The following is a 25,763-nucleotide window of genomic DNA, read 5'->3' on the forward strand; positions in this document are numbered from 1 at the left end:
TCTGTGGCTGAGATCGCAAAGAGAGGCCTCTTTAGCTACATCCCTGTGTATTTACACAGGCAGGCACCAGGCTATATGGTCAAGGCACGCAAAGATTATTAGAAATCTTTAATAGTACCTTAATTCTAATTATAAAAGGGATAGTTCCTGTCCTGAAATCTGATTGGCTGACACGCTTTTGAAGCCGTGCTATATTTTCTGAGATGCCAAAATTAATTGATATAATTGCACACATCATTCTTAAATATATGATGGTTTATCATCATACCATTGGTGGTGGTGGAGGGGAGTCCCCATTACCTGTAAAGCGCTTTGAGTGGAGTGTCCAGAAAAGTGCTATATAAGTGTAAGCAATTATTATTATGTATCAGGGCACATAACACATTGTAACTGTGCATTTCTACATTTCAACCTCTGCTATAAAAAATTACTTCAATAAAAAGTTGGGCTCAATTTTTGTTTTGATGCCTGTAGTGCGTTTAACCTTATTAGTAATCCCGCTATATCTTAGCAAGGCAGTTTAAACCAGTCTCTCCACTCTCTAATCCATTCCAACTGTGTTGAGTGGAATTAGGGCTCGGCTGATTGTGTCTCATCCTCTGCTCCTTATAAAGCTGTTCTCTGTCTAGTCCTGTCGTCCTGGGAGTGTTCATGCTAAACTGTTCATGTTGGCGCTGAAACCTGATGTTGGAGAAGTGAGTTTCCACTTACTCCCCAGGGGGAACCTGGATAGAGAGACAAAGCGAAAACAGAAAGAGGAGAAGGAGGGAGGTGGAAACTTTAGATCTGAGGGTCTGAGTGTTTGAGGTTTAAATAGAGACACAATTGAGGCAGAGGACTGACTCTTTCTACTGTCGGTTATCTAGAAGAACAGAAGACTGTCATGCAAACAGAGAGCACACTTCCCATGAACATTAAAATAAGTTTTCAGTGTCTCTCCAGCCCCATAGATAAAACACACGTCTTTCCTTCAAGACTGTGAGGTAAGGCAGTTAGTAATTGTGCTGCATCTGAACAAACAGAGCCAAGTGTAGTTTTAACCAGATTCTTTGCACTCCACCCCATTCCAGCTATGTTGGGTGGAATAAGGACATGTGGGTTGCATGACTGTTTTTAATATGTGCATTTGCATGCTTCAGTCTCTGTAAAATATGGTTTTAGTTCAACTATTTATCCTGCAGTATCCGAACACACAAAGCCAATTACTGCTTTAACCAGACTCTCCACAATCCACTCCATTCAAGTTGGACTCAGCTGATTGTGTCTCATCCTCTGCACCTTATAAAGCTGCTCCCTGTCTAGTCCTGCTGTCCTGGGAGTGTTCATGCTAAACTGCACATCTTGCTCTGTCACATCACAGCACTAAACCTAAGTTTCCAGCACTAACTGGCTACAAGTGCTGCTGAACACAGGAAACATTTTGCATAGAAGAGAAACTTTGCATTGGCAGCACATGCTTCAGTGCTCTGGGAGTGTTTATAGCCCTGTGAGTTTAACATTTCATGAATGAGACCTGCCCTTCATGGCAACAGAATCCACAGCAACTATGACTTTCATCACCATCTTCATCTGGACACTCCTCATCTGGGCTCAGGGTAGGAATAACTTTATATTTATATTAAAAGTCCAAACGTTAGGAAGATTTCATTTTTTTCACCTCATGTTTCGATTCTTCATTTTCAGAATCCAGTGGACAGGTTACTGTGACTCAGACTCCAGGAGTGAAATATATTGCTCCAGGACAGATAGTCACTGTGAGCTGTAAGACCAGTCCTGCAGTGTATAATAACAACTACCTCAACTGGTACCAGCAGAAAGCTGGAAAAGCTCCTAACCTCCTAATCTATGCAGCAACTACCCGTCAGGCTGGGATCCCAGAGCGTTTCAGTGGCAGTGGATCTGGGACTGACTTCACTCTGACCATCACAGGAGTCCAGGCTGAAGATGCAGCAGAATATTACTGTCAGAGTGCTCACAGTGGTGGTGTGTTTACACAGTGTTACACACCCGTACAAAAACCTCCCTCAGCAGGACTGCACAGCAACTGCACTGTTGCAGCTTTGACCTACTGCATGTGCTGAGGGTGAAAGCAAAGACACAGGACACAGCCTTTAAAGGAGCTCAACTGCACACAAACACACTTTAAATCTCACATTGTTGTTTGGATTCCGTGTTTTAAACTTGTGTTGCCATTTCTTAGAAGTGTGATAGAAAGGGTTTTTGACCAATTTACTGAACTCAATTTACTGAATTTTACTGAAAATGCCGAGATAAGACACTAAAAGTTGCCTTTAGTAGCAGAATCCTCTTAAAAAACCCAAAGTGCACACATTTCTAGGTCACCTACTCTGAACTTTGTCAGTTTTGATATTTACAGTTGTTAAGCACAAACTGTAATATTTATCATGTCTTTATTTGCAATGTGACCTCATCTATCCAGGTGCAGAGGAGACAGTGTGACCCCTAATGCCCCCACCCCACTCCAGCAGGTTTTATCGGTCACCAGTTTCTAAAGACCTCAGTTTCATTCTGATCAGGTGATCATTAAACAGGTCATTATTGCGCTAAGTAATTTATAAATCATTTAGAAAACAATCTGCTTACTTTAAAAAAAATATCTGACTATCTTATGCCATCTGGTCAGGTGACTGAGGACGACAGGTCTTTTCCCACAGACCTGTTGGGATTTAGTTCAGACAAGAGTCTTTATCTCCCAAAGAAATAGTTTTGATCAGCCTCAGTAAATTTGAAGAATTCAGACTAATACACTGACAAGTGTTGATACTTTGCCTTGACAAAATGGTTTGACTACACTTCGCCTGTATCTAATTTAATCGTATCTCAATTGTAATGAAGTCTTAGTGCTATTGAAAGTCACATGTCAGTTCAGTCTGATGGCCTTTCCTCAACTACAGACTGACACTGATCTGCAGTCTGCACTAGAGGGCGCTGCCTTGAAGCTTTTGGACAGACCTGAGTCTGCACAATGGCTGCATTATGAACCTCTCTAAAGTTTAATTCATGTGTTAATACTTTTCTCGATACTAAGATTTAATTTTATTGTTTCAGATTTTATTAATGCTGCATCAACCAGACATTTTACAATTATACATAGATATCACTGTTAGACCATATTTATACTCAATCTGGATATGCGTATTTTGTAAGTTATCATGTTAGAGTCCATGCAATCAAAGATAGACATTACACAACAGGGATATTAGTAATAATGTTTCCACCAAAATAAAATGGTTTTCTGAGATTTAAATTTTTACAAACTCCAGTACAATCAAAAATCAGTCACCGGTCTGTCCCCACTCCACCCTGAGGCCTGAGCGCTGTGCCTGCTGGGATGTTCAAATCCAGGTGACCCAGGGCAAAGATGATCTTGCTGTTTCTAAATTCCTGACGGCAAACTGAAGTGACAGAAATTCAACCGCTTTCATGCGCAACTACTCTCTAAATCCTAAGAGCAAATATAGACCAGAGTGAGAGAAATTGTTAGACTCTGTCTAGAGTCTAGAGTCGGTGGTATGTGAGTGTTTACTGGGGTTTTGTATAGATGTTTATAAGTGTCTATGATGTGTCTGTGGATTGTGAGGCGTGTCTGTGTTGTGGAATGTCTTTCTCCTCTTTTTTCATTGGTAGTAAAGAAATAAGTTGTACATACACCAACAATATATATATTGTTTTGTCTTTAGTTATAAATCAGTTTTTCATACTGTATGCAGCACTGTAAATGTTACACACATCTTCATCCATAAGGGGGCAGTGCCAACACCATATTGTCTGACAGTGTCTTGCAAACTCGGCCTGCAAAGTTTTTAAATTCCTGTTACTTGAGTGACTCCTCTCTGGCCTGGAATGCAGAAATAGAACAGAGTGCTATTCACTCTCCAAAGTTACCTTGCTAGTCTGGGTAGCTGCATGTATTGGTGTGTCTGTGTTGCCGTTCTGTCCTGATAGTCAGAGAATGGAGATGCCCATCTTCAGATGTATCAGAATACCAGACTGCCTGGTGACATCACCTCTACACCTCTTCCACATAATCTCAGCTCAGTACTGCTGCCTCTCCTACGGTTCCTTTGCTCACTCAGACTCTTCTCCTCCAGTAACTCTGCTCACTCACACGTTTCTCCTCCAGTAACTCTGCTCACTCACACTACTCTCCTACAGTAACTCTGCTCACTCACACTCCTCTCCTACAGTAACTCTCCTCACTCACACTCTTAAGTCCTTGTCTGTTCAGTGCTTTAACACAAATCAGCACAGATTCCCTTGTAGGATTTGTGTGTTTTCCACACAATTCCATCCATGTACTTTACTCAGTACATCGCAGGGGAGCTGGAGACTATGTTGTCAAGATACATCCTGGACAGGACAAAAGTCCATCACAAGGCACAAATACAGAGATTCACATTATGTGATCATTTATGTGAGCTCATCAGCAGCTCATGTGTCCATGTGAATCTCAGCGTGGGTAAACCTTTTAATTAGTGTATGATAAATAGCAATATAGAAATTATGTGAATTATAATAAACACCAGCATCCAGGAATGAAAAATATATTTTGTTCTGGGGAGAGCTTATGCTGTGTACATTTTATCTGCCAGCAACCACTAATCAGATTAATCTTCAAAACCAAACTACACACTTTTTCAAACTGTCAAGCCAGCAGGACAGATGAAACTTGTTTTGAGCAGAGCTCACTTCAACACTGAAACAAGTCCCAAGAACAAAAGGAAAAAAGATAAAAGGGCATTTTTACAGCTCTATTTCACATGTTCTCTATAGGAACAGGGTCTGTCTCTGAAAACTATAAAACATGCAGGCTTGCTCACAGAACCTCAGAAACAATATTTTCCAAATGGTGCTTCTCCCCAATTGAATAGGTTTTCTATAAAATACCAATTATAGTGAAAGTTCCCTTCTAAAACATCTGAAATTGTACCTATGTGTAAATAGTATTCAGGTGTTTGAAAAGTATTAAGATTGTGGCTACTCTTTGCGAGTTTTGGATTGAAATTAATTCTGCAGTCCATGAGAATATCTGGGGATATCTGAACTATCGCTGCCCCTGCTTGAGCTCTACTTTCTTATCACCAACCACGACACTGCTTGGGTTTGACCTTTGTCTGCCAGTCATTTTATTAGTGCAAGATTATGAGAGTCAGGTTGACTTTATTTCTGACTCTCTGCTGAAATAACAGTTGAACGTACTGTACTTCTGGTTAATAATCTGAGAAGCAGTGTAATTCAAGGGGACCTGTCTAAGGAGACACCTGCTGATCGAGTGTTTCTGCACTTTACTGCAGCATATTTTTGTGAGACTGGATTTGCGTGTTAAACTGCAATGAAAACAAAACACACGAACAGACTTGATACTGCACCTGTTATGAGCTCTCCAGCAAGGTTCCTTATATTAAGCAATATTGTGAGTAAACAATACAAAAACATGCATATTATATATAACTTATAATCCCCACAATTCCAAAGAATTGATTGTTTTTAAAAAGACAGACTCATGTTTTAGTCACAGAGCAAAATGGAGGGTTTTTCAGCACCAGGTGTTGAGGGCTATATAGATGTTAAGTTAATCTGATGGGCCAGAAACACCTCTGTGTTGGTGTAGCTTCGTGCCTTATCCTACATATTTCCTTCCCTGATCAAAGACCCCCTTAATACAGACACCAGAAAATAAGCACACATTCATGGGTAACATGAGGGTTGCTTACAGGTTTGACTGGACCTGTGATTGAGAGGGGCTGGTTGAGAACAGAACAGGATGCGACAGAACAGTGTATCAGGACACCTGTCCCTCTGTGAAGAAACCTGGGCATTAGGCTCTGCACACATAATGGACTGTAGGGATGTTTCCAGCCCCCTGGGGAGAAGAGTAGAGAGCCACTTGCAGGGGATTATACAGTTGGACACTGTCAAAGTATATTTAAATTCAACCAGAAACCAATTAACCTAGCAGCTTATCTTTGGACAGTAGTAGGAAACAGGAGCACCCATTTCCCCTGAAACAGAGGAAACCCACGCAAACATGGGAGAAAATCTAAACCATGCAGACAGCACCCCAGGAATTAAACACAGAGCCCCAGTACTGTGTGGCAGCTAACAATTGTGCCACCCACTCATATACTTGACAAAATATGAATTACCTATGACTGAGAACAACAAATGGTCAAATTTCAGAATAGGTGCCAGTTATAGACAGATACAGTATCGCTGCTGCTGCACAATTATTATTGGTGCAATATAGTTAGTGTGCACTATTCAATATATCAAATATATCAAACACTTATAACTCAGAAATGTAATTAGTACCTTTACCACTGTTATACAGGGGCAGTTCAAGTGTTCAGCACTAATACATTAGTAAAACTTATTCAGAGAAGATTAAAGCAACGAGCTGCTGAAGTATCTAGTTAATATTTATAAGTCTGTAGTAATTTTTCATATAAAGTGTTACTGATGTTCTATTTAAAAAAGCCTGACCAGATCCATGACCTGCTCTCTTGCTTTCCTGCCCTTGAACAGATGCAGCTGTCCAACACCCCTGCAGTGTGACCTCCCTCCACCAGCCCACTCTCCCCCACACTAGGCAAATCAGCGCGGCTGCACTCAGCTCAGACTGTCCCCGGGGTATTTTCGCCTATGAAATCTCAAGATGTGGCGAGAAACTGAAGCTGTTGCTGGAAACATTAACACAGGCTTCACAGGCTTGACTGGTGACAGCAGAGTCACTGTTACTGTTCTGTTGGAATATCACTCAGAAGGAAGATCTACACCAGAATTATTCCTGTGCAACTCTTATCTCTCCTTGAGAGAGAGGTTCACAGTTCTTCTGGCCTTTGAGGAGCCACAAGGAATAACAAATGTCCCATTATTCAAAGATGCAGGCATGCAGACTGACTTATTAGCAAGAAATGAGCACATATACCCCGGTGACAGATAGCATGGCTTATATGATCATAGAGTAAGTTAAGTTAGGAATTTTCTTTGTTTGCTGTATATGAAGACACAGAGATAAGTGCTGCTTTAATCAGACTCTACACACTATGCTGTCCTGAGTGGAATAAAGGCTCAGCTGATTGTGTCTCATCCTCTGTTCCTTATAATGCTGTTCTCTGTCTAGTCCTGCTGTCCTGGGAGTGTTAATGCTAAACTGCTCATCTTGCTCTGTCACATTACACAGCACCAAGCCTGTGTTTCCAGCACTGACTGGCTAAGAGTGCTGCTGAACCCAGGAAGATAATTTGCATAGAAGACACTTTGCATTGGCAGCACATGCTTCAGTGCTCTGGGATTGTTTATAGCCCTGTGAGTTTAACACTTCCAGACTGAGAGCTGCACTTCATGGTAACATAACCCACAGCAACAATGACTTTCTTCATCATATTTATCTGGACACTCCTCATCACTGTTCAGGGTAGGAATGGGTTTAGATATTTTATAGAATTTAAAATATTTTTATATTATGTGAATAAGAAATCAAGATTTATGTTAATTTAAAGAGAAAAAATATTAAAAATTTATCATAATAAATATCTTATTAATATATTCTGTTTTCATACTGTATGTCTATCATATAATGTATTAGTGATTTACAGAATAAATTGGTATTTTCAATACTTTCCCATTTTTTGTGATGTTTTTTCATTTTCAGAATCCAGTGGACAGATTTCTGTGACCCAGACTCCTAGAATATCTATTGCTCCAGGACAGACAGTCACTGTGAGCTGTAAGACCAGTCCTGCGGTGTACAATAATGATCGCCACAGCTGGTACCAACAGAAAGCTGGAGAGGCTCCTAAACTCCTTATCTATCTTGCAACTACCCGTCAGACTGGGATTCCAGAGCGTTTCAGTGGCAGTGGATCAGGGACTGACTTCACTCTGACCATCACAGGAGTCCAGGCTGAAGATGCAGCAGATTATTACTGTCAGGGTCAACACTACCCAAACAGTAAATGGGTGTCCACACAGTGTTACACACTCATACAAAAACCTCTCTCAGCAGGACTGCACAGCAACTGCACTGCTGCAGCTGGGACCTACTGCAGGTGCTGAGGGTGAAAGCAAAGACACAGCCTGTGGAGGAGCTCAGCTGCACACAAACACTGAACTTCAATAATAAAACAAAACATAAACTTCTTCTGACACTGAAGTAAAAGATGATGAAAACCAAATTATCTGCTTTACTGTATCTCTAATGAATAAATCTTCACAGGTTAAAGATTAGAAGTAAACAGGCTTCAGCTGTATCTCTTACGTATCACATCTCTTTCAATTACCACTAATCCAATTCAAGGTCATGGAGGCCCAGAGCCTATCCTGTGAAGCTGGTAATGCAAGGCAGGAATCATCCTGGATGGGACACCAGTCCATTGCAGGGAACACACACACACATCAGGGCCAATTTTCCCAGAAGCCAATTAACCTACCACATGAACACAAGGAGATCATACAAACTTTATACAGGTAGAACCCAAGGTCTGGAATAAAACCCATGGCCCCAGCGCTGTGAGGCAGGTGTCACGAACGTCATCCCTCCTCCAGAGGCCGCTCCTACCTTTTTCATTGTGTTCCTCAGCCTTATTTATCCCAGCTGTTTCCTGTTTCCCTATTTAAGCCTGGCATCTCCGTAGTTCTGGGCTCAGCTTTGGAAGATGGACGTCTGAAGGCCGGCCTGTCCACCAGGCTCAGGAGCAGTCCCAGGGCAAGGCCTTATCTCCAGACGTCCTGACCTACTGAGTCCAGGGCTCGGAGCGCCTTGTCCCGTTATGGTTTTAACCCTTCGTGTTCCTGGTCCCAGTTCCCTCTTCGTGCTTTTAGTTGCCTTCATCTCTGTTGGATCTCCCACCAACTGGACCTTGCACTGTGCCCTGAATTCCCCCATTGGACTTCCTTTCAGACTTGTTCATCTGCGCTTCCCCCATGCACTGGATCACAGTCTTCACTGCCCCCCTGTCCGTCATCCCATCCATTCCTCACTGTGTCTTCCCTGATGTCCTTCTCCAGTCATTTCCTGATTATACCGTCCTGCATAGGGTCTTTAATAACACACTTCACGTGAGTCAGAATTGGCCCCAGTGACAGTAGGATTGCTAACCTCTGTGCCAGTGTTCCTTCTAAATGTTCATTTATTTATAAAAAACTAAATTTTAGTATTTATCAGTTTCATGTGAATATGCTGTTAGTGGCAGGTGTGACCGGTGTGGAGTCAGGAGCACACAGACACATTACAGGTGCTGCCACGATTCCTGTTCCTGTCACTGAGCCTATTTAATCCCATCTGTTGTACAGTCTCATAAGGAGCAATTAAAGTAACAAATACAACAAAGTAACAATGCAAATATTTATTCTTTTTGATTTTAACTAACCATTAACTGTTGAGGATTTAAATAACACTTTCATTTATGATTTTTAACTTTACTAACTACACTGGAATTAATCCTTAACTGGACAATGGGTCTCTTAAACAGAGACCAGGTGTTAAATATAACAGTAGAAAATCCCGAATGCACATATTAAATGGACTGTTAGTCCCACTTTAGCAATTAGCAAGTAGCAATTTTAGCAAGTAGCAATTTTATGGTGTTTCCTACCCCAGTGACAGTAGGCTTGGTGTAGAGAGATTTCAAGTCCTGCTTGGTCTGAGCTGAGCTCCTATGATGCTGTAGATCCTTCAGTCAAGATCTCCTGCCCTGTGTAATAATTTCATCAACACTCTTGTCTGTCCCACAGCTCTGTGTTTAGAGAGTCAGAATGGCAAGAGAAGTGTTATGACAGTGATATTGCCATCAGTCTAGAGTGATTCTGTAACATTAATAATCTCCTTTTCTCATATTCTGTTTCAGACTTTAGTAGGTCACTGTCTCTTGGTCATGGTCTGTGGAGATTGAAACATTTTTTTCAATTTTAATGTCTGTGACTAGTAAATCTCACTCTGTGTGCTGAGTTTTCCCTTCTGAGTGCTAACAGCTATTTGACAGCTATTTGACAACCTATTTGACAACCTATGTGTGGTCCCAGGTGTTGTAATTCTGTTGTCCCGAGGACACACCTGCACAGTCCCTGTACATTTGTGTGCTGTGCTCCCAGTGTCCTGGTGTGACCAGTAACCTTCCAGGGCAAGACCATGTGCAGGAACCTCACTGAACCTCACAGATTCTTAATTCCTCGCACTCACATGTCATGAGCTCTGGTGTATCTACTGTCCCTGATACTTGCTCCAAGACCTTCAACTTATTTTCTAAATACACAGTGGTTGTCTTCTAAAATGTCTTTATTTTGTAATTATTCTTCTAGTACAGCTCTGTAACATAACTGAGACAGATTAGGCTGTAGTTTCCTGGTTTAGTTCTTTCCGTCTTTCCGTGTTAATGTTGTTGATTTGTACAGTGCAATGGGCAGGGGGGGTATTTCCATTCACTTTTTGAAAGTTCTCCCACATTTCCACGAGCTCTACTCTCCCCAAACGCCTATGTGCCAATTAACTCATCACTACTTAAACCCTCCCTTGTCTTCCTTTCCTCGCTCACTATTGAGGTTTCCTCCCTGAGTTCCGTACTTGTACGTTTCCAGCCCTTTCCTTAAGATATCTCCTCTCCCGGCATTTCGACTCTTCGCTCTCGTCCACGACTATGACTTCGCCTCCCGTTTTGGTACATCGCCTCCTCGAAACCTTCCTGACTTTTGACCCCAAGCACTCGTCCTCAACTGCGACTTCGCCTCCTGTTTCTGTACCTTGTGCTCTCGGAACCTTCCCGACTTTTGACCTCCTAGCTTTTGTCCAAGACAACATTTTCGTCCCTCGATTTGACACTGAACCACACTTACCAGAATAGCCACACACAGGGTCCTACCTTCTGTTGCCTAGTGCTCCGTGACAACATCTCAGAAGAAAAACATTTACAGTTCAGAATCTGGAACAATGGGAGAAACTCAGCTATTTGTTAGTTGTACAGTATGTTGTATGAACTTGCTGTATGTGTATAACACTTTGTGTGGTTTAGTTGAGTGTTATTTTGAATAAATACTTGTTTATCTTAGTTTGCCTCCAAGTCATTACTCTGAATCCAGTGCTGTGTTAGAGAATGTACTGGCCTCGCTGAATGTAGCTGCTCTCCAGCTGTCCACCCAACTGAACACTCATCCAAGTAACTCTCATAGAAAGCACACTGCTATTTTATTCAAAGAGTTTATTTGCATAAAAAGTGTGAAAAGATATTGCCAGAATGCAGATGTATAAGGATTGCCACACTTGTGCACTAACCTTATGTTACAACACAGCTTCCTCCTACAATTCTATATCACTTACTGTGATAAGACCTAAACTCAGAAAGTTGTCTACAGAATTACATACAACAAATAACAAAAACTACTACTAGAAGGAGCCATAACTATATAAAAATCATATGATTGTTTTTTTTAAATGTAGCCTTTTCGTTTTGCTACATTAAAATTGTTTCCAGAATGCATTTAATCAAGCAACAGCTGAGTGAGAGGTGACTTTTTTTTGTCTTTAGATGTTGCTGACATTTACTGTAAATTATCTGTTTAATCATGAATCAACATGTCAGCTGTGCTGTGGAACCTGACACTTTTTCACATTTGAACACAAGCTTCAGCACTTGATGAAGCAGTGCCTTATCCAGACCCCTTTTCTATTACAGCTGGCTTCTGCTGAATCCACACTCTCAGTTTTATTCTGTCTAGACCAGCCTCACAGCCGTGAAAGACTGTGCTTGAAGGCATTTACTTACAAGGTCAACATTGAGGAAGGTCTGAGAGAAATTTCTATTCCAAATACAGTAAACCCTTGGTTGAAAAGACAAGTACAGACGAAGGAGTGTTCATTATTGCATAATATATACTGTTTGGTGTTTTTTCAGCCTAGAAATACACTACTTACTGAAAATATATACAGTATATGTACTATGTTCTGTAATGCTTTCTTGATCTTTTGACATATTTTTCTTTTAATACTGTTACTGCAATCAACATAGTCAATGAAAAATTATACGCCTTTTTATCATGAATATGCAAGCTCTTTCTTTCATGTGTTGTAAATATACTGTACACATTTTGTTAAAGTGTATGAAACACAAACAACTCCCATCGTAAGCAATAGACCTGCCCCTTTGCATTATTGATATTCCTGAATTTTAAACATATGAAGTTTTAAAGTATTGAGTCATGTTAAACTCTTTATTCAAATGATGTCAAACTGTGATGCAATCACTGTTGACTATATATATTTTAATACTTTTTTAAAATGTATTTTAAAACTCATTTATACTATTAATTTAGCTATTTTGCATATTTGTAAGAAAAGAAACCTAACCTGTTGTCTGGGCTAGCTGTCATAGTCCTTGGAAAAGGTGTGTAAATGTGAAAGAATGCAGGTTATGAAACAGCTGTTATCAGTGTTCTCTGATGAAAGATATTTGGCAGGAATAAAGCGTGGGTGTAGAAATTAATGATCAAATAGAAGAGTATAAGAACAGAATAAGCTTTCTTGTACATCACATATAGTGTCAATTTTGATAAATTCACTAGTATTCAGCCTACTTCTAATTTATCATATTTACACTTACTGTATAATTTTATGTGTTCAGGATACTGTACATGAGCTGTACAAACATGAATTGTGCAGATTTTCGAGGGAAAGTCTACTTTTGGAAAAGAAAATATAAGTTCACAGTTCAGCCATGTATACTAATGTCTTCCCTTTGACTTGAAACAAAGAATATCCAAAAAGTACAAATGGACAGAGTCTTTAGTAAAAGATGCAAAAATGTTATAATAACCAGGGTTAGGGTTTAAACTGCTTTATCGTCACAACTGTGGCAATTTTAAAAAACAATGCAGAACTCTCATATATTTCCTGATGTTAAGTTGTGAAATTATTCATTATTCTTTTCTTGAACACCAAGATTTTTTATTTTGTCTTTATTTTTTAACACTGGCTGTTGTTTTGTCATAATATTTTTAACAGTGAAATTGTTAAATAATTGAAAGAAATAGAATTGTATTTCAATGGATCAGAGCAAAATGCAAAAACGGGTAAATACAGCAACATCTAAGTGTATTAATGACTCACCACTGTGCTACTGGTTATTCATGTAACATTGCCCTTCTGAAACGTTTGTGCTGAAATAACCAGCAGTCGACTCAAGAGTAGCTTCCCACAGGCCATTTCAGAAAAAAACTCAACTCCTGTGATCCACTGAGGATATACGCTCTAACAAGTAACAGGTTTAAGGTTTCAGGGCTTTTGGGGGTTGTAGGGTTCTGCTAACACATCTCATAGAGTACTGATGAGTGTAGCACTACTTCAGTTACATCAGTGTTAGAGCACCTTTTCAGTGGCATTCCAGGGATTACAACTGGCCTGATTCATTGGGAGACTGAGTCCCTGATTGATAGTGGGATGGGTGTACAGACAGCAACCCCAGTGTGTTATAATGAGCCTAGGAGTGGGCAGGACAAGTTCAAAGGAAGAACCACTTACACTTATATTCTTGACCTGCTGCCAGGTCCTCCTGTTGTGGTAGAGCTGCATTTATATATTACTTTTATTATAATGTATTGCTATATATTTATTAATTAATGCTGTATAAAAATACAGTACAATCACTTAAAGGCTTAAATGCAAACTCCACTTCAATACCATAAAGTTGTAAGTAAAGTGATTTAAATAATGTACATGAGTGCTCACCAAATTCAAATATTTTGTAATATCCTGAGATACTCCATTGCATTACATGAATAACTTTCACATTACATTTATCTGTGATTCTTTACCAGGCATCTTCTCTGGCTTTTGCAGAGGCTACAGTATTGTTCCTCTGCTTTAGAACAGATTTGTCCTCCTCATAGTTTTTGGTAAGAAACCATAATTCATAGTCACTGAAATAAGACGCATATAACTTATTTTCTTTTGCCAGGTTTTACTTGAGCCGATGAGGAATAATTGTGGTCTCCCCCTGTCTGCTCCCACCATTACAGGACCACTGTACAATATACAGTGCAGTTCAGCTCTTTGAATGAAAATGTTCCCTAAATGAAGGGAACCAAAAAGAGTGTGAGCAGACAAAGGCTAGGGAGGAATCATCAATGCAATAAAGAATGTATTCCTCTTGTGGGTTATTGTGTTTTTTCCAAACATTTCTTTTTGTGTGAATCAACTAGTATAGTTGATTGACAATATTAGCATTATTCTATAATTTGTGTAATCGGTATTCATATATACAGTATATTTGTATACTGATGGAAAAAAACACAACATTTTCTGGAATGAGAATACTATAGTTATAGCTTATGTACTTTCACGAAAAGTAGTCAATATGTCTTAAGCCCTCTGACCAGCAATACAGCTTGTGCAGTGGGCATTGCAACTTGCCAATCACAAAACAGCTTGTTAGGTGCACTTTTACCCAACGAGGTCCAGGTGGAACAATGCCTGATCAGGTCACCTTTAAAAAGGCCTTAATTCAAAGCTTAGGTCACTGCAAGAAAAAGGCCACACTTAGTCACTTTTCTGTGCATTACATAATGCCTAGAATGTCACCAGATCCAATATCCAAGATCCGGTCGCCGTCAAGTGACTACACCAGAGCAGGACCGACAAACCAGACTGGTCCATCTGAGAGATTGTTTCAGATCTGCCACCCGTAAGCTGGTGTATGTGAAACGACAAATTTCTAATACAAGAAATTGTATATGGCTAATAAAGTGATCGTATCTTATCTTATGACATTAATCATGTAGACAAACTATGAAACTCAGGAGGAACAAAAACAGAAGATACTAGACGCTCCATGAACTGAGTCTCTGACCCCTGTTCTGATTTGTGGGGGACAGTTATTATAATGTTCCAGCCTTGTATTTCTAAAACATGTTGGTCTCTCATGTACAGTACATTATTCTAGTATAGAGCAGGTTAAGATTGGTTCAGCAATTCCGTCTCCGCCCAACTGCTTGACAATCCTCTTAGCAGAGCAGGCTGACATGGGATGCTGGAGGATGGAAGGTGTTAGAATCCTGTTTGGTGCTCGTGGTAACTGGTGGCTCAGGACTGAGTAAATCCTTCCACACCTCATCCACTGACACTATATTACTCTTCTGCTCCGGGTAGAATTTTGGAGACCTTAAGTTGCAATATTGATTCAGCAAAGATTTTATGGTCTGTTCTCATGTTTATTTATTTTCTTAAAAAACATCAATTTCATTCACAAGGGCCAATTTTGCTATGGTGCCAGGTGGCCATGAGTTGTTTGTTTTTTTTAATTAGATGTGATGTATAAGAAATGTATGGACAGATAGCAGCATAATTTGCAAAACAGGAACATTTTATGGATGCTGTATTGTCAGTAATACAGTTAGAAAACAGCACCTTTGAAAAGAACACATTCAGGAATTCTTGTTTTCAGCATTTTTAAAAAATATTTCTTCACGCGGTTGGCTTGCTTTATTCCATTTGAGAACTGGAGTACCAGGAGGACACAAGCAGAAAGGATCCATGCATGAAAGGTGGAGCTCTCTCCTCTCTCAGCTGTTCGGAGTTGAAGGGCCACATAAATGCCACTTCCAGCACATAAATACTGACACGGAACACACTCGGGATTGATGATACCACATGGAGAATCAGGCACAGAATGGTGTTGAGCAAAGGAACCATTAAAATATCCCAGACAGGACACATTTTCTTTTCTATTGGCTACCATTCTCCACCACATTCAGATCACTTACAAATTTTTATTGCAGTAATATTCTTGCCAATATAGTATTGCAAATAGTACCCCAGCAGGAACCTGTCATTGCATTGTGTCAGCATTAATTAAGATGATCGTTTCAGCTGACCTGCCAATAGAGGTCATTAGGTCTTCCGTTCATCGAAAACTGCATTACATGATTCATCATAAGACTAATTAAATAACAGGTGAAGGGCTGCAGGCCATATTCTTACAAAGGATTAATTTAAACTTAGTTTGGTATATAAAGAGACACTCAGAGTGGTAGTAGGTGTTGGGTTTTGTGTTGAGTATAGTCCTTTGATTGAATAAAGTTTCTTTATGGTAATTTGATTTAAGTGTGTTTCTTTATGTGCTTGGTTCCCATCAGTCAGCAGCTGAGAGGTAGGCCTGTCACAGTCCTGTTACCCTTGTCCTCTGTACCCATAGTGACTTGTTCTCTACAGGTCCAGATCTTGGAAGCCAGTGACCGAGTGGGGGGACGCATTCTCACCTATAGGAATGAGAGCAGGGGCTGGCATGCAGAGCTGGGCACCATGAGAATTCCTGCAACTCATGAGTGAGTGTTTCCCTGGAGTGCTAGCTTCAGGATTTGATAAGGCACAAGATGAGCTGAAATAGTGCTGATGTTTAACTTTTTACTATTGAGTAAATTGGTAGAACAAAATTGTGATTATTGCTACAGCTCAGATATTAAATGGTTATACCAGGCTATTTAACAATATTAGCCTGAAATTGTGAACACATGGTTAGCATGCAGCTCCATATTAGACTAGAGTGCTACTTTAAGAACAATTGCAATGAACTTGGTCACTGATATTAGTAAACAGCTCTGTACTAACTTGTTCTCAATTGCAGTGAAACCAAAGTAACAGCTGCTGCCCTCTAGTCGTTCTAAAAGTAGGGAACTAACTTTAACCTCCTCATATACAGTAGTTTAAGCATCTTGGTAGCGTACTAAGCAGAACACTGGATCACGTTAGAATGTTCCCGTATATAGTGGAAATGGAATATAATGGAACTGTCACTAAGAAATTCTCCAAGTGATGGATCATATTGTAATTCATTAAAATTGCTTTCTGTTACATCACAATTATTCTTAATTAAGTTTATTAAACATTATTAGATACTTTATTAATTCTGTGAAATTAATTGCAGTGCAACAGCAGCCTGGCATAGTCAACACAGCACAGTGTAACAAAATGATACAATAATACAGTACAGTAAGTACAGACAGTGAGAAGTGCAGTTAAAAGTAAAAAAATGAGTATACAGAATTGCTCACAGTACAGAAGATACAAAACAAACCAGAATGTACAGTACACAAAAAGATGTATTGCACATTATAAATATATTGCACAAATCCCCAGCATATATTGCACAAAAATCAGTTGTAAACAGAGAATTTATTTTTAGTCTAAAAACAGGTCAATGTCAATGTTGCCCCTGCCCAGACACATAGTGGATGAGTTGAAAAGTCTTATGACAGAAGGCAAGAATGACCTCCTGTAGCGCTCCCTGTCACACCATGGTTGAATCAACCTATTGCTGAACGTGCTCTTCATTCTGACAAGCATGTCATAGAGGGGGTGGGAGACGTTGTCCATGATGGTCATTAATTTGGACACCATTCTCTTCTCAGCCACTACCTCCATGGGGTCCAGATCAGACCCAATGACAGAGCTTGCTCTTTTGATGAGCTTGTTCAGCCTGTTGGCATCCCCTGCTCTAACCCCAGAGTCATTAATAAATGACTGTCTGTTACATTTACATCTAATTCATGTAGAGCCTTTAGAATGTGATGGTGAATATTCTGGCAATTGAAGGAAATACACTCCATTGAAATGTATCTACTGTAAGTGTTAAATGTGCTCACATCTGAGTAATGAATATTTTTATTGGGATGGAACCATACACTTGTGGTTCTCAGGGGAAATCAGGGATCTTGAGGGATTAGGGGTACAAAGAAATAGTTGTGTAGGGAAATTTAAGCGTTTGCTAAAGAGAAAAGAAACTTAGACGAAGAGCAAAAAATACCCCCTGAAAGTGCATAAGACTCAACTTTATAGTACAGCTACAGTATATGAGAGCATGGGCTGGCAGGGCTGGGCAGATCTGGGTGCCATGAGAATTCCTTCAACTCCTGACTGAGTGTTTCCCTGGAGTGTTAGCTTCAGAGTTTGATTTGGCACAAGAGGAGCTGAAATAGTGCTGCTTATACACAATAGAAATAAAAGCTATTACAAAATGGTTCAATTCAAATCTATAGCTGCTGTACTAATTTCTTTCCTGACTAATTGCAATTCAGTTTTGCACTAGTACCTGTAGTTACAGACCCTCATTTGGTGTAGTTTAGCACAAATGCACTTCTTAAATTCTTAAATTAAAACCTTATTTGTCTGGGAATTACTCAGTTATATGAACATGAGACAGACAGTAATTATATTAACATGGCCTATATAATAACGTATTAATCAGATGAATTGAAATGCTCTGAATCGGGCGCCTCCAGCAGTTTGTGCTCATTAGAACAACATTAGAACAACAACATTAGAGCCCTCAGCACCGTACTAAGCACAAGTTCAGATGCTCTGCAGCTTTGTTCCACACATTTTGTGTTGCAAGTGAGCTCAGAGCTGGAGATATACACCACAAGGTACCATATTAACTAGTCAGAAAAGTTAGAAAGTAGTTCTAGTTAGAAAGCAGCTGTGTGCTGTATCAAAGTCCATTGCAATTGACCTACAATATTATATTCTGCTCAAGCAATAGTTAGAGTTCACTGACTCTAGCTGCCTTGCAGCTCTGAGTCTCTGGGGTCAATAATGGACCTGGGGTGCTGTCTATGTACAGTAGTTTGTTCTCCCTGTGTTTGTGTGGTATAGGCTGTGGCTTCCCCGTGACCCTGCACTGGAAAATGGATGGGTTCATTCTCTACACTTGCCTAATAAGGGATTTTCGATTTTCCTCTTCAAACATGCCTCAATCAAGAGGTTTTATTCTCCACTGGGATGTAACATGAACAAAGAAGTGTTGGAGATGTTTATGCATTTCAAAATGGAGTTGAGCTCTTTCATCCTTGTGTGACAAGGCAACCTGCTCTTCTCTTCCAGAATGTCAGATTATTGACAATCACTATTGGGCCCCTGATAAAAGATTCTTCTTGCAGCTTCCTTTGTCACTATTAACTGAATTGATCCTGGTCTTATTGACCTCAAGCTAATCAGCAACTAAACTTAACCAGATTAAAAGCATCCCCCAGCTCTTACAGGCTGGTACCTTAAACGGAACTACAATCCATTTTCTAACCTGTCTTATCCAGTACAGCCTTGCAGGGAGCTGGACATCATGAGTCAGGATACAGGCTGTCCATCGCAGGACAGACACAAACACAGAAATGCACACACCAGGGCCAATTTTCCTAGCAATCAGCTAAGCTACCAGTACTGTGTGTTTCTGGACTATGGGCAACAACACACAGAACATGGTGAGAGCACACAAACTCCCATCAGAGAGCTCTCCACAGAGGTCTAGACCTGAACCCAGGACTCCAGTGCACATCTAAGATGTTTTTTCCTTTATCACTCTAGGTCATGATAGGTCATCACTGATTAAAAATCAAGAGATTAAACAGCAGCATTCCACAAGAGTATAACAGGTTTCTCAATGTTTTCACTATATCTTCTTCCATAAACAAGTTCCAGCACTGCTTCCTTCTCCCTGCCTAGGATCAGGAGGGTTAGAAATAACAGAGCAGTGCAGACAGGTGGCAGTGTTGCAAATATGTACAGGAACAAGTAATACGTTTATTCCATGCTGAAAAGAGAAACATTGTGTTTCCTTTCTTCTCTTTTCAGCTTGGAATAAACCTATTACTTGTTCCAATATACTCCTATTAATCCCCTGAGCCCTGTGATCCTAGGAATTCATCCAATCCTAGGATATGTTTCCAATCTTGTGAGTATCTGGATTTCTAGGTAGCAGAATTCTAAGCATCCTGAAGAATCATCCGCTTTCTCAAGATGTCTTCTTGACTAACAGATATGGTTTTCAAGCTTTTCAAAAGTCTAATCAAGAAACTTAGCTGTATGTTCTGAAGCCATATTTCCTTTACATTGAGTGAATGCCTTCCTCTGTAAAGACAAGTTTTGACTTAAACACACACCCCAGGTCCCTGAACAGGAGCTTTAAACAATATTTTGGACAAAATTTGTCTTGTCCTACTGTTGGATTTTAATAGGAGACTCAACAGTTTTGTGGCAGAGCTATTATATCTTTATATTAACATGATCATATCTGTTTAAGACAACAGTTACCTAACAGAGGAATTTACATTCTGATATTTCTCACCTCTGCATTTAAATGTTCTGTATTCTGTTACTCTTGTCATCAGACTAGTCCATCACTATGTACAACACTATGGACTCAAATTATCTGAGTTCATCCACGCAGATGAAAGCACATTTACTAATGGGAAACTCAACCGGGTGCATGATGTTGATAAGATTCCAGATCTTCTGGGCTACCCTGTGGAGGATTCTGAAAGGGGGAAATCTGCTAAACAGCTGTACTCTGAAGCCATCCAAAAGGTAATATATCCATGAGAGTTCTGACTGTGGTGTTCACAATCTAGAGGATTATGTCTAGTGGGGTAGATTAAAGGTTTTCAATGTGAACCCAGAAAGATGGGTGGGTAAATAGACCCCTTCCTTGAATCTGTTCTAACTTTTACCCTGGACTGCTGGTTTGGTGACCTGTATCTGAGAAGCAGGAACAAACTGGGGAGACTTGTGAAAATATGTCAGAAGGTCATTGGTGCTGATCTTCCAGCCCTCTCCATTCACTTGTTTTGCGTAAAGCACAATCCATCTGCGATTATCCTTCTCACCCCTTGTTTATTAATTTCCAGTTACTCCCATCAGAACGCCGATACCGACTCCCCAACTCCAAAACCAACAGATTTAAGTTCTCATTCATACCTGTAGCCATATCCTTACTTACCCCTTGACCTTCAATGTAAATATGTCTGTATATTGTTGGTTCTGCCTTTTTTTTCCTGTTTGTCTGTACACCAATGTACACCAACACTGCTGCTGTAAAACAACTTGTCCCCTGGAGATAATAAAGACACTCTCTCTCTTTTCATCACTGGCCTCATGAATACATTCTGGAATGTAGGATTTCCATAGTGAGACATGAGTGACTAATTGAATCCCAATGGCTGAGACCAAATGGACGAAAGCTGAAGCTGATGGTAAACTGGAATAGCAACCCTTATGTGGAGAGCAGAAATGGGTCTGTTCTACTTTAGAGGTGGTATGCTTCCTCTGGACCAGCTGTCCTAGATAGAACTGAAGAACTGGTGGATTTCAAAGTATACCAGGAGATTTTAGTCAAAAAGCAGTATCTTCTGACCTGAAGCTCAAGCCTGGTCACAAACAGAATTTTCAACAGGAGAACAATAAGAAGCTTGTATTAATCTCAATGTCCAGAAGGTTAAGCTCAAGATCAGTGCTGTTAATTGGTAATTGCAGTCTCTAGTGGCACATTGATGTGATAAGCTGAGTTTTAAAATGAGTGGATGAGAAGAGTCATCTAAGATTTTATGTGAAAGATTAATAATATGTCACTCTGTTAGACATGTTATTGAGCTCAAGAAAAATGAGATTTTCATGGCCTTGATGATCTAAGAGAATATTTTGTCATCTAGGTCATTGACGAAATTCAGAAAGATCCATCACAGTGCCAGCGTGTCCTCAAGAAATACGATATCTATTCTGTAAAGGTGATGTTGGTTTTGAGTTCTGATAATGATGGTTTCTAGCATTAAATATCCCCACAGTGTATAGAGAAAAAAATGTTGATGACCATATTTTATGATAATAATCATGTTTGAGCCTTCTACACATAAATTCATAAAGTAAAATATACTGTAGATACACCTTACACTGTAATTTGGCAAAAGTCTAAAGATTAAACCAATTCAGTGTTTGTTTACAGATCTAGTTTATTTTTTTTTAAACGATTGGTATCTGGTGGCACAGTAGTTAGCATTGACAGAAGACAACACATCCAACTACTAGTAATTAAAATAGATTAAATTAAAATAAATCTGTGATTTTTGACCATGTTGTCTTCTTTTACAAAGAGCTTACATGTTCCAAGCTTTAAAAACTGTATATTACCAGTCAAAATGGATTTTTGATTTGTCTGCTCTGTGTCTCAACAGCAATATCTAAAGAAAGAAAGTAACCTCAGCCGACATGCTATCCAAATGAACAGTCCCTGTTTTACACGGCCTTCAGCCAAAATCTGAGGAGGGAGAATGACATCAATAATGACGTCAAGTGAGATTTTTAAATCTGTGGCATTTTCTTACGTAGTAAAACTAGGTTTGGAAGGAGGAACATTTTGCAATACTGACAATTACAATGATGACAGTGGACTAACTACAAAGTTATTCAATTTAATTCAAAATACTTTATTCATCCCCTAGGGAGTAATTTAACAGTCAGCACACAAACCTGAGTGACACACTGTCAGTGCACTTTGTTTATGATGTATACCTTGTTGGGGAGAAATACAGTATTTTTCAAATGCCATGCATTGCAATTACATCTTACTTATGTAAGGGTAAACTTGTTTAAACAACTTGTTTAAAAGGAAAGTTGGAGGAAATTTCATTTAAGAATGAATGTGTATTGGGCAGTACAGTGGTGCAGTATTTAGCATCGCTGGGGCCCTGGGTTCAATCCCAGACCTGGTATGCTACCTGCACGGAATCTGTATTTTCTTCCTGTTTTTGTGTGGTTTTCCTCCCACAGTCTAAAGGTTTACTGGTAGTTTCACTGGCATCTGGGAAAACTGGCCCTGGTATGAATGTGTGTCTGTATCTGTGTTTTTGCTCTGTGATGGACTGGCGTCCCATCCAGGATGTACTGTACCCTACATTCCATCCGTTGCTTGCTGGGATAGGCTCCAGCTCCCCAGTGACCCTGAATTGGAAGAAATGGTTAGAAAGTGAATGGATGGAGTTAATGTTTCACTTTCAATAGTATCTCTACAAACTACATTTGAAAGGTTAGAAACAAGAGGAGGCTATTCGGCATGTTTGGTAGTTTAGTAGTTAATTGATCCAAAGATCTTATCCAGGTGTTTCTTGAAAGATTATCAGCTTCAACAACATGGCTGGGCAGCTCGTTCCGCAGTCCCACAACCTTCTTCCTTTGCGTGAAAAAGTTTCTCCTACATAGATCTGTGGAGCTGATCTGATAACTTATTCAAATTTTCCCACACCCTCAATTTATTCAGTTATTCAAAAAATGGTCCCTTGAACAAGTTGCCTTAAACATGCTATCATACGGAAGTTCTTAACTGAAGTTAGGGAGGTGCTCAATTTGGCCCTGAGTCTATTTGACATCCTACCTCTGGTGTCCTACAGCTTTAAACGTTTACTATCTCTTTTCAACATAATGTCTACATTCCATACGGTGCCTGTACACTTCTTCTGTCTCTGTTTTTCTATTGGTGGCATTGTGGTTCACTTGTTTCTTTCTGTAGGGTTGAGCCTCCTCATCCTATGGTCAGGAGGTTGCCTCTTGACCAAACGAGTTAAGCCAAAACTTATTATACTTAAACACTCAAATGTTTGCAAAGCATCAGAGTCTTGGACGCCATTATTGCTCATAAGGTATACAGTATGGTCCCCGATAAAGAACCTTGGACAATTTCTGCAATTCTAAAATTCAAGTAGAACTCATGACTGATCACTAAATCAAAGACAAACATGACCTAGAAGTGTCGCAATTTTAACATTTTAAATATTTTTTCCCTTGTTTTCATTAACAAGTTGATACCCCACCTATGTTATTGACGGGGCCCTCGCCTGAGGCAAAAACAGCCCTCGGATCAATTATTATTGATCAATTAGGAACTCCCAGTCTCAGAACCGCATTTCATTGTGGTTCACTGTGCTTCCCTACCACCCTAACACACTCTCTATTCCCAGGACTATTAACAACTTCCCCATCTTAAAGGATGATCTCTCCACTGTACTCCACTGTTTCCAACCACCCAATCATACAACAACCACCTAATCTGCATAACCTTCTTGTTGACAGTTCCCTAGACCGCCCTCAGCAACCATCCACACCAGGTACTTTCCCTTGCAACAGAACTTGCTGAATCACTTGTAAATATATATCCCATAGCACGCATATTCACATATTCACATATTCATCAATTCCAGATCACTTCCGATGGCATCTTGTATTTCCAGCAACTTTATTTACTGCATCTCTTGCAGAAAATTCCCAGCTATTTACCTTGGTGAAACAGGCAGGAGACTGGGAGACCATTTCAGAGAATGAAAGATCTCTCTTTCACTCCCACAGTTTCCCATTTCACCTCTAACAGCCATGATCATACTTATCTCTCCGTCTCTGTCTCAAAGAGGGGTTTTGGAATTCCTCTTCCAGAAAGACATCCAAAACCAAACTTATCCTGAAACTAGGATCCCACCTTCCCCCTTCTCCCAACAACAGACTCTTTTCCATCTAATCCTGTCTTCACACCTCTCTTCACCTCTTTTTACTTCACACCGCCTGAGTGTCGATACTGCTTCTCTTCTGCTCCCACCTCTTCTCCACTCCTGGCGTTTGTTCTCCCATGCTTTATCAACCTTCCAGTTTTCCTCTCTCCCTCATCCTTGAAGAAGGCTGCACAGCCAAAATGTTGTGTAGCTTTTCTTTTCTTTTCAGCATGGAATAAACCTTTACCTGTTCCTTTGCAGCCTGATGAAGTCATCAACTTGAACTTCTGAGAGTACTGGAAAATGGTAAGTCAAATGAATAATAAAAATGCAAAGGAACAAGTAATAGGTTTATTCCATGCTGAAAAAAAAGAAGAAAGAGAATACAACGTTTCGGCCGTGGAGCCTTCTTCAGGTTATTCACCTGACACCTGAAGAAGGCTCCACGGCCGAAACCTTGTGTTCTCTTTCTTCTTTTTTTCAGCATGGAATAAACCTATTACTTGTTCCTTTGCGGCCTACGCATGCTGACGCAGCTACCCACCTGAATAATAAAAATGATCTGTCCCTCTTATCTTTTTACCCCAGCTTTTAGAAAATAGATGGAGGCACAGATTGGCTGCCTCAGGCTGTGAGAAAAGACCTTCGGAGCAGCAGTGTGCTTCTGAATTCAAGAGTTTTGGAAATAAATCAGACCAGCGAGGGTGTCCAGGTTGCATGCAGAGACAAAACGGACAACTCGGTCAAAACAACCTCAGGGGACTACCTCCTGTTCACCGACACGGCCAAGGTGACTCTGAACGTCAGATTTAACCCCCCTCTCCCCCTGCGCAAAAGAGTAGCCCTGCGGAACATCCACTACGACAGCTCAACTAAAATCTTCCTGGTCTTCAAGGAGCGGTTCTGGGAGAAGGAAGGCATCCGCGGGGGCAAGTCCATCACAGATCACCCATCACGGCTTATCTACTACGTGAACGAAGCGTTCGAGAGTGGGGTCGGTGTGGTGCTGGCCTCTTACACCTGTTCGAACGAGTCCCTGTTCTTCCTGGGGATGAGCGACGAGGACTGCCAGGAGCTGGCGCTGAGCGACCTGGCGGCCATCCACGGAGAAGGAATCCACGATCTGTATGAAGGAGGGGTGGTGAAAAAGTGGAGCCTGGATGAGTACAGCCTGGGCGCCTATGTGCTCTTCACACCCTTCCAGCTGACAGATTATTACCAGGACCTGACAAGCTATTTGAGAGAGTCTACTTTGCAGGAGAGCACACTGCTCTCCCTCACGCGTGGATTGAGACGTCCATCAAGTCCGCAGTGAGGGCAGCCTGGCGAATGAACAATAAGTCTGCTGAAGCTGTTACACACATAAAGACAGAGTTTTAAGAAATGGCTTCTGGTGTCTTCTTTCCAAAGCACAGTGATCTCTAGAGGGCAGAGTTCTGGTAAGACCAGGCAAAGACCCTCCA

The 25,763-nt window shown here is 40.4% G+C and overlaps 1 pseudogene; it reads left to right on the top strand.

The window, feature by feature from the left end:
- The first annotated feature begins 10,655 nt into the window (after positions 1-10,655).
- Positions 10,656-25,680, top strand: LOC148815779 (L-amino-acid oxidase-like; annotated as a pseudogene).
- Positions 25,681-25,763: the final 83 nt, after the last annotated feature.

The sequence above is a fragment of the Atractosteus spatula genome, chromosome 24 (genome assembly GCF_055471065.1).
Source record: "Atractosteus spatula isolate fAtrSpa1 chromosome 24, fAtrSpa1.hap1, whole genome shotgun sequence".
In the NCBI taxonomy this organism is placed as follows: Eukaryota; Metazoa; Chordata; class Actinopteri; order Semionotiformes; family Lepisosteidae; genus Atractosteus; species Atractosteus spatula.